The sequence below is a fragment of the Triticum urartu genome, chromosome 7, assembly GCF_003073215.2.
Source record: "Triticum urartu cultivar G1812 chromosome 7, Tu2.1, whole genome shotgun sequence".
In the NCBI taxonomy this organism is placed as follows: domain Eukaryota; kingdom Viridiplantae; phylum Streptophyta; class Magnoliopsida; order Poales; family Poaceae; genus Triticum; species Triticum urartu.
Genome location: NC_053028.1, coordinates 494,273,638 through 494,285,846, shown reverse-complemented (window position 1 = coordinate 494,285,846; position 12,209 = coordinate 494,273,638).

Genomic DNA, 12,209 nt, shown 5'->3' with positions numbered 1-12,209 from the left:
GTGTTATGTTCCTTGATTTTGCGTTCCTTATGCGGTTGGGGTTATGGGCCCCCCTTGAAAGTTCGCCTTGAATAAAACTCCTCTAGAAAAGCCCAACCTTGGTTTTACATTTGCCAACCTAAGCCTTTTCCCTTGGGTTCTGCAGACCCGAGGGTCATCTTTATTTTACACCCCCGGGCCAGTGCTCATCTGAGTGTTGGTCCAACCTGGGCGATGCCCGACGCCCCCTGGGCAACCAGGGTCTATGCCAACCCAATGTCTGGCCCATCCGGTGTGCCCTGAGAACGAGATATGTGCAGCTCCTATCGGGATTTGTTGGCACATTCGGGCGGTCTTGCTGGTCTTGTTTTACCATTGTCGAAATGTCTTGTAACCGGGATTCCGAGACTGATCGGGTCTTTCCGGGAGAAGGAATATCCTTTGTTGATCGTGAGAGCTTGTAATGGGATAAGTTGGGACACCCTGCAGGGTATAAACTTTTGAGAGCCGTGCCCGTGGTTATGTGGCAGATGGGAATTTGTTAATATCCGGTTGTAGAGAACTTGACACTTGACTTAATTAAAATGAATCAACCGTGTGTGTAGCCATGATGGTCTCTTTTCGGCGGAGTCCGGGAAGTGAACATGGTTTGGGTTATGTTTGAACATAAGTAGTTTCAGGATCACTTCTTGATCACTCCTAGCTTCACGACCGTTGTGTAGATTCTCATCTTACTCTTATTTGTGTATGTTAGCCACCATATTTGCTTAGCACTTGCTGCAGCTCCACCTCCCTACCCATAAGCTTAAATAGTCTTGATCTCGCGGGTGTGAGATTGCTGAGTCCTCGTGACTCACGGATACTTCCAAAACAGTTGCAGGTGTCGATGATTCCATTGCAGGTGATGCTACCGAACTCAAGTGGGATTTCGACGAGGACCTGGGTCATTACTATGTGTCGTTTCCTGATGATCAGTAGTGGAGCCCAGTAGGGACGATCGGGGATCTAGCATTTGGGGTTTATCTTCCGTTTCATTTGGATTTGACCGTAGTCGGTCTATGTGTGTATTTTGGTTGATGTATGAATTATTTATGTATTGTGTGACATGGCGAGTGTAAGCCAACTCTATTTATCCCTGTCTTGTTCATTACATGGGATGTTTGTGAAGATAACCCTTCTTGCGACAAAACCACTATGCGGTTATGCCTCTTAAGTCATGCCTCGACACGTGGGAGCTATATCCGCAACTTGGGCGTTTCAAGTTGGTAATCAGAGCCATCCCCGACTTAGGAGCCCCCTACTTGATCGAATCGCTGACGTTGTTGAGTCTATAACAAAAATGTTTTGAGTCTTAGTATTATATATACCAGAGAGTAGGATTATTTTTACTCCAGAGTCCCTTTGTCGCTCTGGTGAGGCCTCCTGACGTAGATGTTTTGTCTTTCCTATCCTCAAATTTCACGATTTTTTTAGGATCACATGGGTATCTTGGAATCGTTCTGATATTCTTGTGATGAGAACATTGTTCTTGGTGCCTCCTAACATTTAGGGTTTGTGGCAGTGTCCCGGGGAGTTGAGCTCCGAGGTGTTGTCGTCACAATTTTATCGTTGCAGTTCTGGAATACCCGAGTTCGCCAACATCGAAAATCTCTTTTATGCAGTTATTGGTGAGATAACCTTGACGCCACCCAGTACTGGGGCGGGAGTTCGGAGTATTGCCATAACTCGTATAACATATGCTTTTCGAAGGTTGAGGTACACGATTTTTGAAGGTTTCTTGGTTATGTGTTGACGGATGGATACAGTTGGAGCGTAGGGCTTGTTAGTTGTGTGATATATATTGTGCCTCCCTGTATCCCCAACACCAGATTGCATAACCAGAAAGTTTCGGGAGTTTATAGGTGGGAATTCAAGTAGCTCTAGTTATTCTTCCCGTAGATATTTGGTTTGTGATTGGGTAATCCTTACCACTTATTTTTTCCAATCGTACCTTGTTGTTTCTTTCATCAACCTTATCTAAGTGGCTTCTCAACTTAATGGACGTGTGATGTTAACTTTGGAATTCATTCGTTCGATCCTTTTCGAATGTTTATTGTGAAGACTATATGCTGCAATTTCTATCCGTTGATTCAGCTTGAATATCTGTCTATCAAGATTCTAACGGATGTCACCCTCTTCAAGATGGCTCCTCCCATGCGTCTGAATCCGGAACGCAATGATGGGAGTCAGGCGAACCCTCCACCTCCGGAGGCATGGCAAGCTATCATGGAAGCCACAAACGCCAACACCCACATGCTTTTGCAACTCTTGCAAGAGTGCAACCAGGGCCAAGCCAACCAAGGAAATCAAGGTCAAGGGCAATTCAACAATCAGCCTCAGTTTGCTACCCTCAACAGGTTCCTTGCAAATCAGCCGAAGTCTTTTAGCAACTGTGTCAAGGCCACAGACGCCGATGATTGGTCATGGACATCTGCAAGCATTTTGAATGTAGCAATGTAAAGCCTGAGGACTTTGTCAAGTTCGCTTCATTTCAGCTCAAGGACCAAGCCGCTGATTGGTATCAACAATACAAAGATTCCAGAGGAGGTTGTGTGATTACCTGGGATGATTTCTGCTGAGACTTCAAATCTCACCATATTCCAACAAGTGTTGCTGAGAGCAAGCGTGAGGAGTTCCGCAATCTCAAGCAAGGAAGCATGTCTGTGTACCAATACAACATCTAGTTTCAGAAACTTGCTCGCTTCGCAAGGCAGGATGTTGCTGATGAAAAGAGCATGATCTATCACTTCAGTGGTGGCCTCAAAGAAGATCTGCAGTTAGCTCTTGTTCTTGTTGAGCCGAGTAAGTTTGATCAATTCTATAACATGTCCCACAAGCAAGAAGGTGCTCAGCTCAAGTGTGAGGCCTCAAAGAAGAGAATCAGGGAAATAGTTTAGTCTTCTTCTTCTTCCTCCTCACAAGTGGCAGCTAAGCAACAGAAGTTCTGGCTTCCTCCTCCGTTTTGTCAGCCCTACCAGCAGAATAACAAAGGTGGCCATGGATCTTCCCACCCACCCAACCCAGGCTATCAGAACAAGTCTCAGACTCAAGCTCCAAGGTCAAGTGCTCCTTATCATCATCCGCTCTCAGAGGTGACTTGCAACAAGTGTCAGCAGAAAGGTCACTATGCAAAAAAGTGCTTCAACTAAAGGCGCCTTCCGCCTACTCCTCCTCCTCCTGTGAGGTCTTCAAGCAATGCAGTGGTCAAACATGATCCCAAGTCTGCAAGAGTGAACTTGATGAATTCAGTTCAAACAGAGGATTCTTCAGAAGTGATCATGGGTAATCTCCAACTTAATGATATTCCTGCAAAAGTTTTATTCGATACTGGTGCATCGCATAGTTTCATCTCAAGACCTTTTGCATCAAAGCATGAGTTGGTTTTCCAAGATTTGCCTAGACCGTTATTAGTTTTCTCTTCGGGTAAATTCATGAACGCAAGCTCCATGGTTTGGGATGTTTCTATCAAGATGGGAAACTATACATTTCTGTCTTCTCCAATTGTTCTTGGTGACTCAGATATTGATCTAATTCTCGGCATGGACTGGCTTTCTAAGCACAAGGCTTAGCTTGATTGTGCTGCCAGGGAGATTCAATTGACACACTCTTTTGTGGATGTGATCATCTATGCCGCTCGGGAAGAAACCATTCGACTGTTTTCTCTCAATGAGAAGGGAGAGTTAGATGCAATTTCTCAGATTCCAAGCGTTTGTGAGTAATAAGACATCTTTCCAGAAGAGCTTCTGGGAATGCCTCCTCACTAGCTGTAGCGACCCGACCCGAATGGGTCAAGTCTCTGTGCTTAAGTGTCATCCCTGGATCGGTATGCTGACACACACAGTACTCGAGGATTTATAACAGAGGTAAATCACATGTAAAAGTAATGTAAATACTATTACCTCAAATCCAAAATAGCGGAAGTAACAAGGTTGTGGATTCCCATCAACACCAACGGCAAAGTTGAGTGTAGAAATCGTAACCCTAACGTATCACTTACTCGTCGTAAGATAATCCTGCAACATGAGACGTTGCAGCCACAGAGGGTCAGTACATTGAATGTACTAGCAAATTCACACCATAGAGAATGATGAATAAAGGCTATCACTACATGCATATTTGGCTGGTGGAAAAGCTCTATGGTTATAAGGTTTTTGCGTAAAGGAATAAGGTTTTTGCGTAAAGCCAATTTTTCCCTACTGCAAAGGAATAAGATTAATTACTATCATGGTGGTTGTTAAACATTGAGAATGGTTGACAGCATTCTCAATCCCAATTAAGTAACATCATTAAAACCCAACAAAATTAATTTAGAGTAACATGTTGAGATTCACATGATAATCCAGGTACTAGATACTCAAGATGTCCATAACCGGGGACACGGCTAACCATGATTAGTTTGTTACACTCTGCAGAGGTTTGCGCACTTTTCCCCACAAGACTCGATCGCCTCCGTTTGGTTTCTCGCACTACAGGGTGTTTGAGAAACGGATGACTGAGACATAGTCTTTCAGAAGCGCTAGCACCTTATGATCGGGTAGACCGTACCACCTACAACCCCTACATCTGCTAGTCTACCACTGTAAGAGTTCGCACAACTTAGTCAACTATGCCAGAGCCCATAATGGCTTGTGGCTGCACACAGAAGTTTCTAGTATGAAAAATCTTATGATCCCTTTGAGCCTGGGTGGCGGTCCAAAAGAAAAACAGGCAAGTCCTGATAGAAACCAGGTGCCTTAATCCACCCAGATGTGTGTTAGGTTGCCACCTTAGATAAACCATTAATTAACAATCTCACATCTGTCATGGATATCACTCACCCAATCCACGTCTACTAGCATAGCATGGCATAATAAGCAAACGTAGAAGTAACTCCCAAAGGTTTGATAACAAACAGGTAATAGGTACTACCTCATCTACTTCCCATCCCACAATTTAATTAGATCCTAATCATGCAATGTGTGAGGATTGATCTAATGCAATAAAACCGGGTTGTAGAAAAGGTATGATCAAAGTGTGAACTTGCCTGCAATGTTGATGAAGATGATTCGCACTCAAAACTCTTGATAGATCTACTCGTCACACTCCGGTCAATCTATCGTAAGCAAGCAATAGTAACCACACATAAGCAATCACTCAAAAGATCAGAAAGATCGAAGAAGACGATTTGGAAACATCAAAACCAAGAAAATAACTCTTGCAACATAAAACAATTTCTAACAGTACCAAAATTATGTGAATTTGGCCTTATTAGAACGTTTAGGTCAAGAGCTTCGATTTGCAAAAAGAATCAACTCAAACGGAGTTACGGATAAAAAGATATGATCAAAAGAAGTTTGAATTCAGATCTGATCTAATTCAAATTTTAAAATTTTCAAAAACATGTTTGGGTTGGATTACTGGATAGAGGAGATCATAACGAAGAAGTGGGCGTTGGTTTCGTTGGATTTGGACTAACGAGTAAAAAGTTATGGCTATTTGAAAAATCAGGGCCAAGCTATTTTACGGAAGAAAAAAATAGCTACGGGCTAGGGTCTAATGTATAAATACGTAGACTAATTGATAATCTAATTATTTTATCGTGTTAGTCAAAAAAAACTACGAAAGTATAAGAAGAAAAAGAAAAAAAAACAAAGAAAGAAAGATACTTTTATAAGGCAGACAAAAGATGACTTTGAAGAGAAGAGAAAATTTCTAGAAGTCGCGCCGGAGAGTAGAAATATATTGGGTCTATATTTATTGGTGGAAAAGAGGTTTAGAAGTCAAAGGCTAGGCAATGTGGGACTAAACGTAGACGAAAATATATGAAACAGAGAAGAAAAGAGGCGATGGGCCTAAAGGCCTTCGGTCGGCCGCACGCACGCTGCGGTGCAGTTTTTTTTTAAAAAAAATTCGGCCTAAGAAAAAAAAGAAAAAAAACTGAAAAGGCTGGCTGGGCCTGGCTCATATAGGATAAAGAAAAAAAGGCGCTCGCTGGTACTATGATGCGTATGTAGGCGACAGTTAGTTTCAGGCGCGCGCACAGTTTTTTTTAAATAGAATGCGATAAACTGAAAAACGAAAATAAAAATAAAACTTTATATAGGCATATTATATATCAAAATTTTCAGAAAAAGATTTTCTACAAGTTGAACATTTTTATATTGCCAAAGAAAATCCACACTAATTTAGATAATTCAAAGAGTGCTACTGGTCTAAAAAAAGCCAATAAAAATCATTTTAAAAATACCAAAATGATTTCAAATTAATTTTTCTCCAATTTTCTGTTGTAGGGAATCATGTTACCCTAATTTCCATATATTTTATTTTTGGAGAAAAATAATTTGAATAAAACTCAAATAAATCCAAATTGAAAAATTAATTCCAAAAGGACTTGAAATTGATCCTTTGAAACTCCCAACTCATATTTCATAATTTGAAGAAGTCATTTTATCTTCTCTCGTGAAAATCATTGAGTTGCATGAAGTTTATGAATTGAAATATTTCCAAATGAAATTCAATTATTTTCAAATACCCTTTCATTTAATTTTTTAAATGGAAGAAGTCATATCATCTTCGCTCAAGGGTTTTGTATTTGAAAATAATTTGAATTCATGGAGATCAGAAAGCAAATATGAAAGTTTGGGAAAGTCCTTTTATTCCCTCTCATTTAACTTTCAAAAAGTTTCGAATTCACTCACTTTCAGACAATCAATCATACAATCAATCAAATCTATCTATTTATTATAACATTCCAAAATTTAGATTTTTGGGATGTTACAAACCTACCACCCTTAAAATGAATCTCGTCCTCGAGATTCGGAGAGGCTAGAAAGAAATAGGTTAGGGTTGGGATCTCCTAAAAATCCATCAATCGTCTCCGGGGTCTGGGGTGCTACCACCCTTAGAAGCATGGTTACAGCTCCATTGAAACTCATATACTTCATCCATATTGTTAACAGTGTCGATCTTCTCAAATCCTCGAAAAATTCCTTCTCTGGCTCTTCCGGTAGTGGCATAACCTTTTCCTCAATTCTTCTGTCCTTTCCTCTTGGTAAGGTTATTCTGAGATTGGGTCTTCTTAGCTGACGGGTCGGGCGCCAAAACTAAACAACTATCGATATCTCATGGTGGTCAACAATTTATGGTTTCTCCTGCAGGAAATGGGTCTGGGTTGATCCTCACCGTATAACCTACGGTTGGCAAAAAGCTGCCGTGTACAAGGGAAAAATTCTTATACCATTCTAAGGTTTAACAAGGTTTAATATCATCGTCTCTCTACTATAGGCAAGTCACTCAGATTTACCATCCCATATAGCAAGGCGAATAATAAGAGTAAGTCGGTATGGTGATCAATCCATCCCGCACCCAAATCATTACCTTGTATATGGTTTAGCGAATCTCGCATTGTAACACTTGGTCATCCTCACAAGCATTGCAGAATTTCTCTCATCGACGAACCAAGTTCGGAATAATCCATTGATTCTGCAAGCCAGACAAACATCTATCATTCCTTCACAACTCTCAGGTTTTGCGCAAACTCCTATAAAATCGTCTGTCAACAAAGGTATATCCACTTCCAGGGTTTTTCCTTCAGCAAGAATGTGCTTGCTTCTTGGCAGGTCCTGGGGCCTGTGGGTTATGGTACATCTCATCACTTGTAGTCCTTGAACTTATCATCGGGCAACCAATCATTATTCCAACTTCCAACTTCCTAGTATTCTTAAATCCATCCAATTGTACTGTCTTCCTTCCGTCTATTGGCACCAAACTAGGACATGATTACTCAGACTCATCATGGAATTTTTCCATTGATCCATATTTCCAACATCATACCTCCTTTATATCCAATAGTACTTCATCTCTTCATCCTCGTGGGGTATCCCTCATACCGAGATAAAAACTTATACTTATGAAGTCCATATTCCACTTCGTGGAACATCATTATCCTTTCCAGGGTCAAGCGTCCTTACAAGGGAATATTGGCCATCTCTGCATGGCACTTCTTCAACTGGGAAACGTGAAACACATCTTGAACTCTTGACAGTCCTTCGGGTAACTCAAACTTGTAGGCCACTTCTCTCATATGCTCCAAAACTCGGTATGGTCCTACAAATCTCGGGGCTAACTTTTACCTTAACTCCAATTCGTTTAACTCCTCGCAGAGGGAACACATGAAGACATGCTCTGTCTCCAATTTCATAGACTACCTCCTTGAGTTTTTGAGTCTACATAACTCTTCTGCCTGGACTGAGCTACCTTCAGTCTATCTCGAATCAACTTAACATTCTCTTCTGACTCCTTTGATCACCTTTGGTCCAAACAACTGACGGTCTCCAACTTCATCCCACATACTCTTGGGGCATCACACATATCGAGACAAAACTCATATTCATTTTTGTCCGAAATGCACTCAGTGGAGTATCCTTATCTTTTCCAGGGGTCAATGGTTCTTACAGGGTACTACCACCCTTAAAATGCACAAACCTTCCATAGACCATATTTCTCTTATCCTCAAAAATGGTCAAAATCCTTCTTCATAGAGTAACAACTCATAAAATCCATATCAGTACCAACGATGCTAATTTATTCATTCTCAAATGATTTCAATCTCTCGCTTCTCCATTACATGTCTCAACTCAACACCTCAATATAAAAGAAAATGTTATCACTTCTACTACTCCATTTCTTTTGTTGCAAACTCAACTATCTAGCGCAAGTTTCCTTCTCCTTAGGGCATTCTCTGGCAAAGTGCCCTGCTCCATTACAACTAAAACATATTACTTCTGACAAGTATCGAGGTTTCCTTTTTGGGAAACTGTTGAGGTAGTGCCCTGACTCCTTGCACCTGTAACAGGTGATATGACTCAGGTCCTTCCTGGAATCCAATCGGTTTCTCTTCCTGGACTTTTCCATTCCAATCAGGGCTTCTATTTCCTGTGGTCATACTCTATTTCCTCCGTCGGGAATTCTACTAGATCCCCATTCATACAATTTTGGGAGATGTGTCCTTCTTCTCCACATGAATAGCAAGACTTGGTGCAGGGTTTAATTAGTTCTTCTTTGGGTGTGTCCTCCACCTCTTCCTTCATCACAGGTTCTTCTAAACTTTCCATAAGGGCTCCTTTCATTACTTCTTTATTCTGTTGTACGGTCCTTCGTACCATGGGGTAAATGTGACACTGAGTAGGATAGTGGGAAATCCCTTCACACAAGAAACTAGTAATCTGCCTAGTTGGGTATTCTTCAACTGGGTGACTTCCTTCACAATTAGGGCATTCATCCTTGTGTTCTTTATGGGTGTGTCCGATTTCTCCACAAATCTTGCATGCACCATGTTTCTTCATATCCTTTCCATAAGGTTTCAACTTCTGGGACACAAACCGAGACTTTGGCAAAGTCAACTTAAATTCTTTCCAAGTGGTTACTCCTTGCCATCCATTGATGGTTTGGTACATCCTCCACCAAGTAGCAGCACCTCTTTCAAAGCATTGAAGAGCATGTTGGGCCATATCCTTTCCGACTATAGGGTTATTCTCCATGGGATCCTCCATGTTCTGAATCCATTGGTCCATCTCCAATTGGCTCATCGGTCCAGAAAATATAAGCTCATCTCCATTCATCATCTATTGGGTCCATGGGTTTGGGGTGAGATAAGAGAGATAGAGAGGGATACACACAATGCAAACAACAGTTTTGAAAAGGCAGATTTTTGTTGTGGCTATCGAAAAACATCAAACAAATGACAGCTCACAATCGTTGCATCTAACGTAGGTATATAACAGGGGTTTGGTCTTCTAAGGTCAATAAATCTTCAACGTCTCCAAACTCTTCAAGCCTTGTTCATGCCTCCAATGGCTTGTTTCGATCATGCTTGTCTTTCTCAAGTTCTTCTGCCAGATTCATCTCTGTTGACGCGAAGTCTCTCGTGACATCCTTTAATATTCTGTAGTTTCATTTCAACTTCTAGGTTTCAACATCCTTGGCATGAACCATGTCCTCTGTCCTTTAGTTCCTGACGAATCTCCGGTATCTCAAGGTTTTGCTCCTCTAGCTTGGCTACTTTCAGTTTCTGGGTCCTGAGTTCCTCATGAAATACTTCCTTGTCAAAATACTGCTTCTTTTAGGTCCATCTTAACTTCTTGATGTAACACTTCCAGATCCTGGTGATACACCAGCTAAGGTTAAAACTGCATCCTTAACTCAGCATGGTGACAATAGCATCAGCGGGCGATGACATCACGGATAACCGTGTTTCTGCTCTTGTCATTCCCATGAGCTATCATTCCCTAGTTGATATCTCCTGCCTTAGGGTTTTCCTTGACAAATCCTTGAGTTCTTAACTCTACATGCTCCGGTCTTTCTCCAACACACCTTGATCTCGGGCATTGACAACTTCCATAGTCTGCCAAGTTCCATAAGGGTAGCCTTCCTAGGTCATACAAATCTGAGAATTCTTCAGAGCCTTCAAATTCTACTTGTCTTCGGTCTTCAACCGTTGTAGTTTCCACTATTCAGATGCACGGAAAATACTCTTCATTTCGAAGTGGTCTTAGTTGTCCGATATCTTGTACTTCTTGGAGTGGTCTCATCAGTCGAATCTTCGTGTGGTCAAAAAGGGGAAAGGGGTATGGTCTCACTAAAGGGAATTTTTGAATAAGCTTAGAAGAGAAGAGAGGTAAAAGATCTTTTTGAAAGGGAAAGTTGTAGAGAAAAGTCTTTGCTATGGGCTTCCCAGTTTCTAGGGTCACGTCCTACAGTCAACATGTGCTCTGATACCATCTTGTAGCGACCCGACCCGAATGGGTCAAGTCTCTGTGCTTAAGTGTGATCCCTGGATCGGTATGCTGACACACACAGTACTCGAACGATTTAACAGAGGTAAATCACATGTAGAAGTAACGTAAGTACTATTACCTCAAATCCAAAATAGCGGAAGTAACAAGGTTGTGGATTCCCATCAACACCAACGGCAAAGTTGAGTGTAGAAATCGTAACCCTAACGTATCACTTACTCGTCGTAAGAAACCTGCAACATAAGACGTTGCAGCCCGAAAATGGGTCAGTACATTGAATGTACTGGCAAATTCACACCATAGAGAATGATGAATAAAGGCTATCACTACATGCATATTTGGCTGGTGGAAAAGCTCTATGGTTATAAGGTTTTTGCGTAAAGCCAATTTTTCCCTACTGCAAAGGAATAAGATTAATTACTATCATGGTGGTTGTTAAACATTGAGAATGGTTGACAGCATTCTCAATCCCAATTAAGTAACATCATTAAAACCCAACAAAATTAATTTAGAGTAACATGTTGAGATTCACATGATAATCCAGGTACTAGATACTCAAGATGTCCATAACCGGGGACACGGCTAACCATGATTAGTTTATTACACTCTGCAGAGGTTTGCGCACTTTTCCCCACAAGACTCGATCGCCTCCGTTTGGTTTCTCGCACTACATGGTGTTTGAGAAGACGGATGACCGAGACATAGTCTTTCAGAAGCGCTAGCACCTTACGATCGGGTAGACCGTACCACCTACAACCCCTACATCTGCTAGTCTACCACTGTAAGAGTTCGCACGACTTAGTCAACTATGCCAGAGCCCATAATGGCTTGTGGCTGCACACGGAAGTTTCTAGCATGAAAGTTATGATCCCTTTGAGCCTGGGTGGCGGTCCAAAAAAAACAGGCAAGTCCTGGAATACCAGGTGCCTCAATCCACCCAGATGTGTGTTTAGTTGCCACCTTAGATAAACCATTAATTAACAATCTCACATCTGTCATGGATATCACTCACCAATCCACGTCTACTAGCATAGCATGGCATAATAAGCAAACGTAGAAGTAACTCCCAAAGGTTTGATAAAAACAGGTAATAGGTACTACCTCATCTACTTCCCATCCCACAATTTAATTAGATCCTAATCATGCAATGTGTGAGGATTGATCTAATGCAATAAAACTGGGTAGTAGGAGGTATGATCAAAGTGTTACTTGCCTTGCTGATGATCCGCGAAACCTATCGATAACTACTCGCACTCCGGTATCTATCGCAAACAAAGACATAAGCAATCACTCAAAAGATCAGAAAGATCGAAGAAGACGATTCGGAAAACATCAAAACCAAGCAAATAACTCTTGCAACATAAAACAATTTCTAACAGTACCAAAATTATGTGAATTTGGCCTTATTAGAATGTTTAG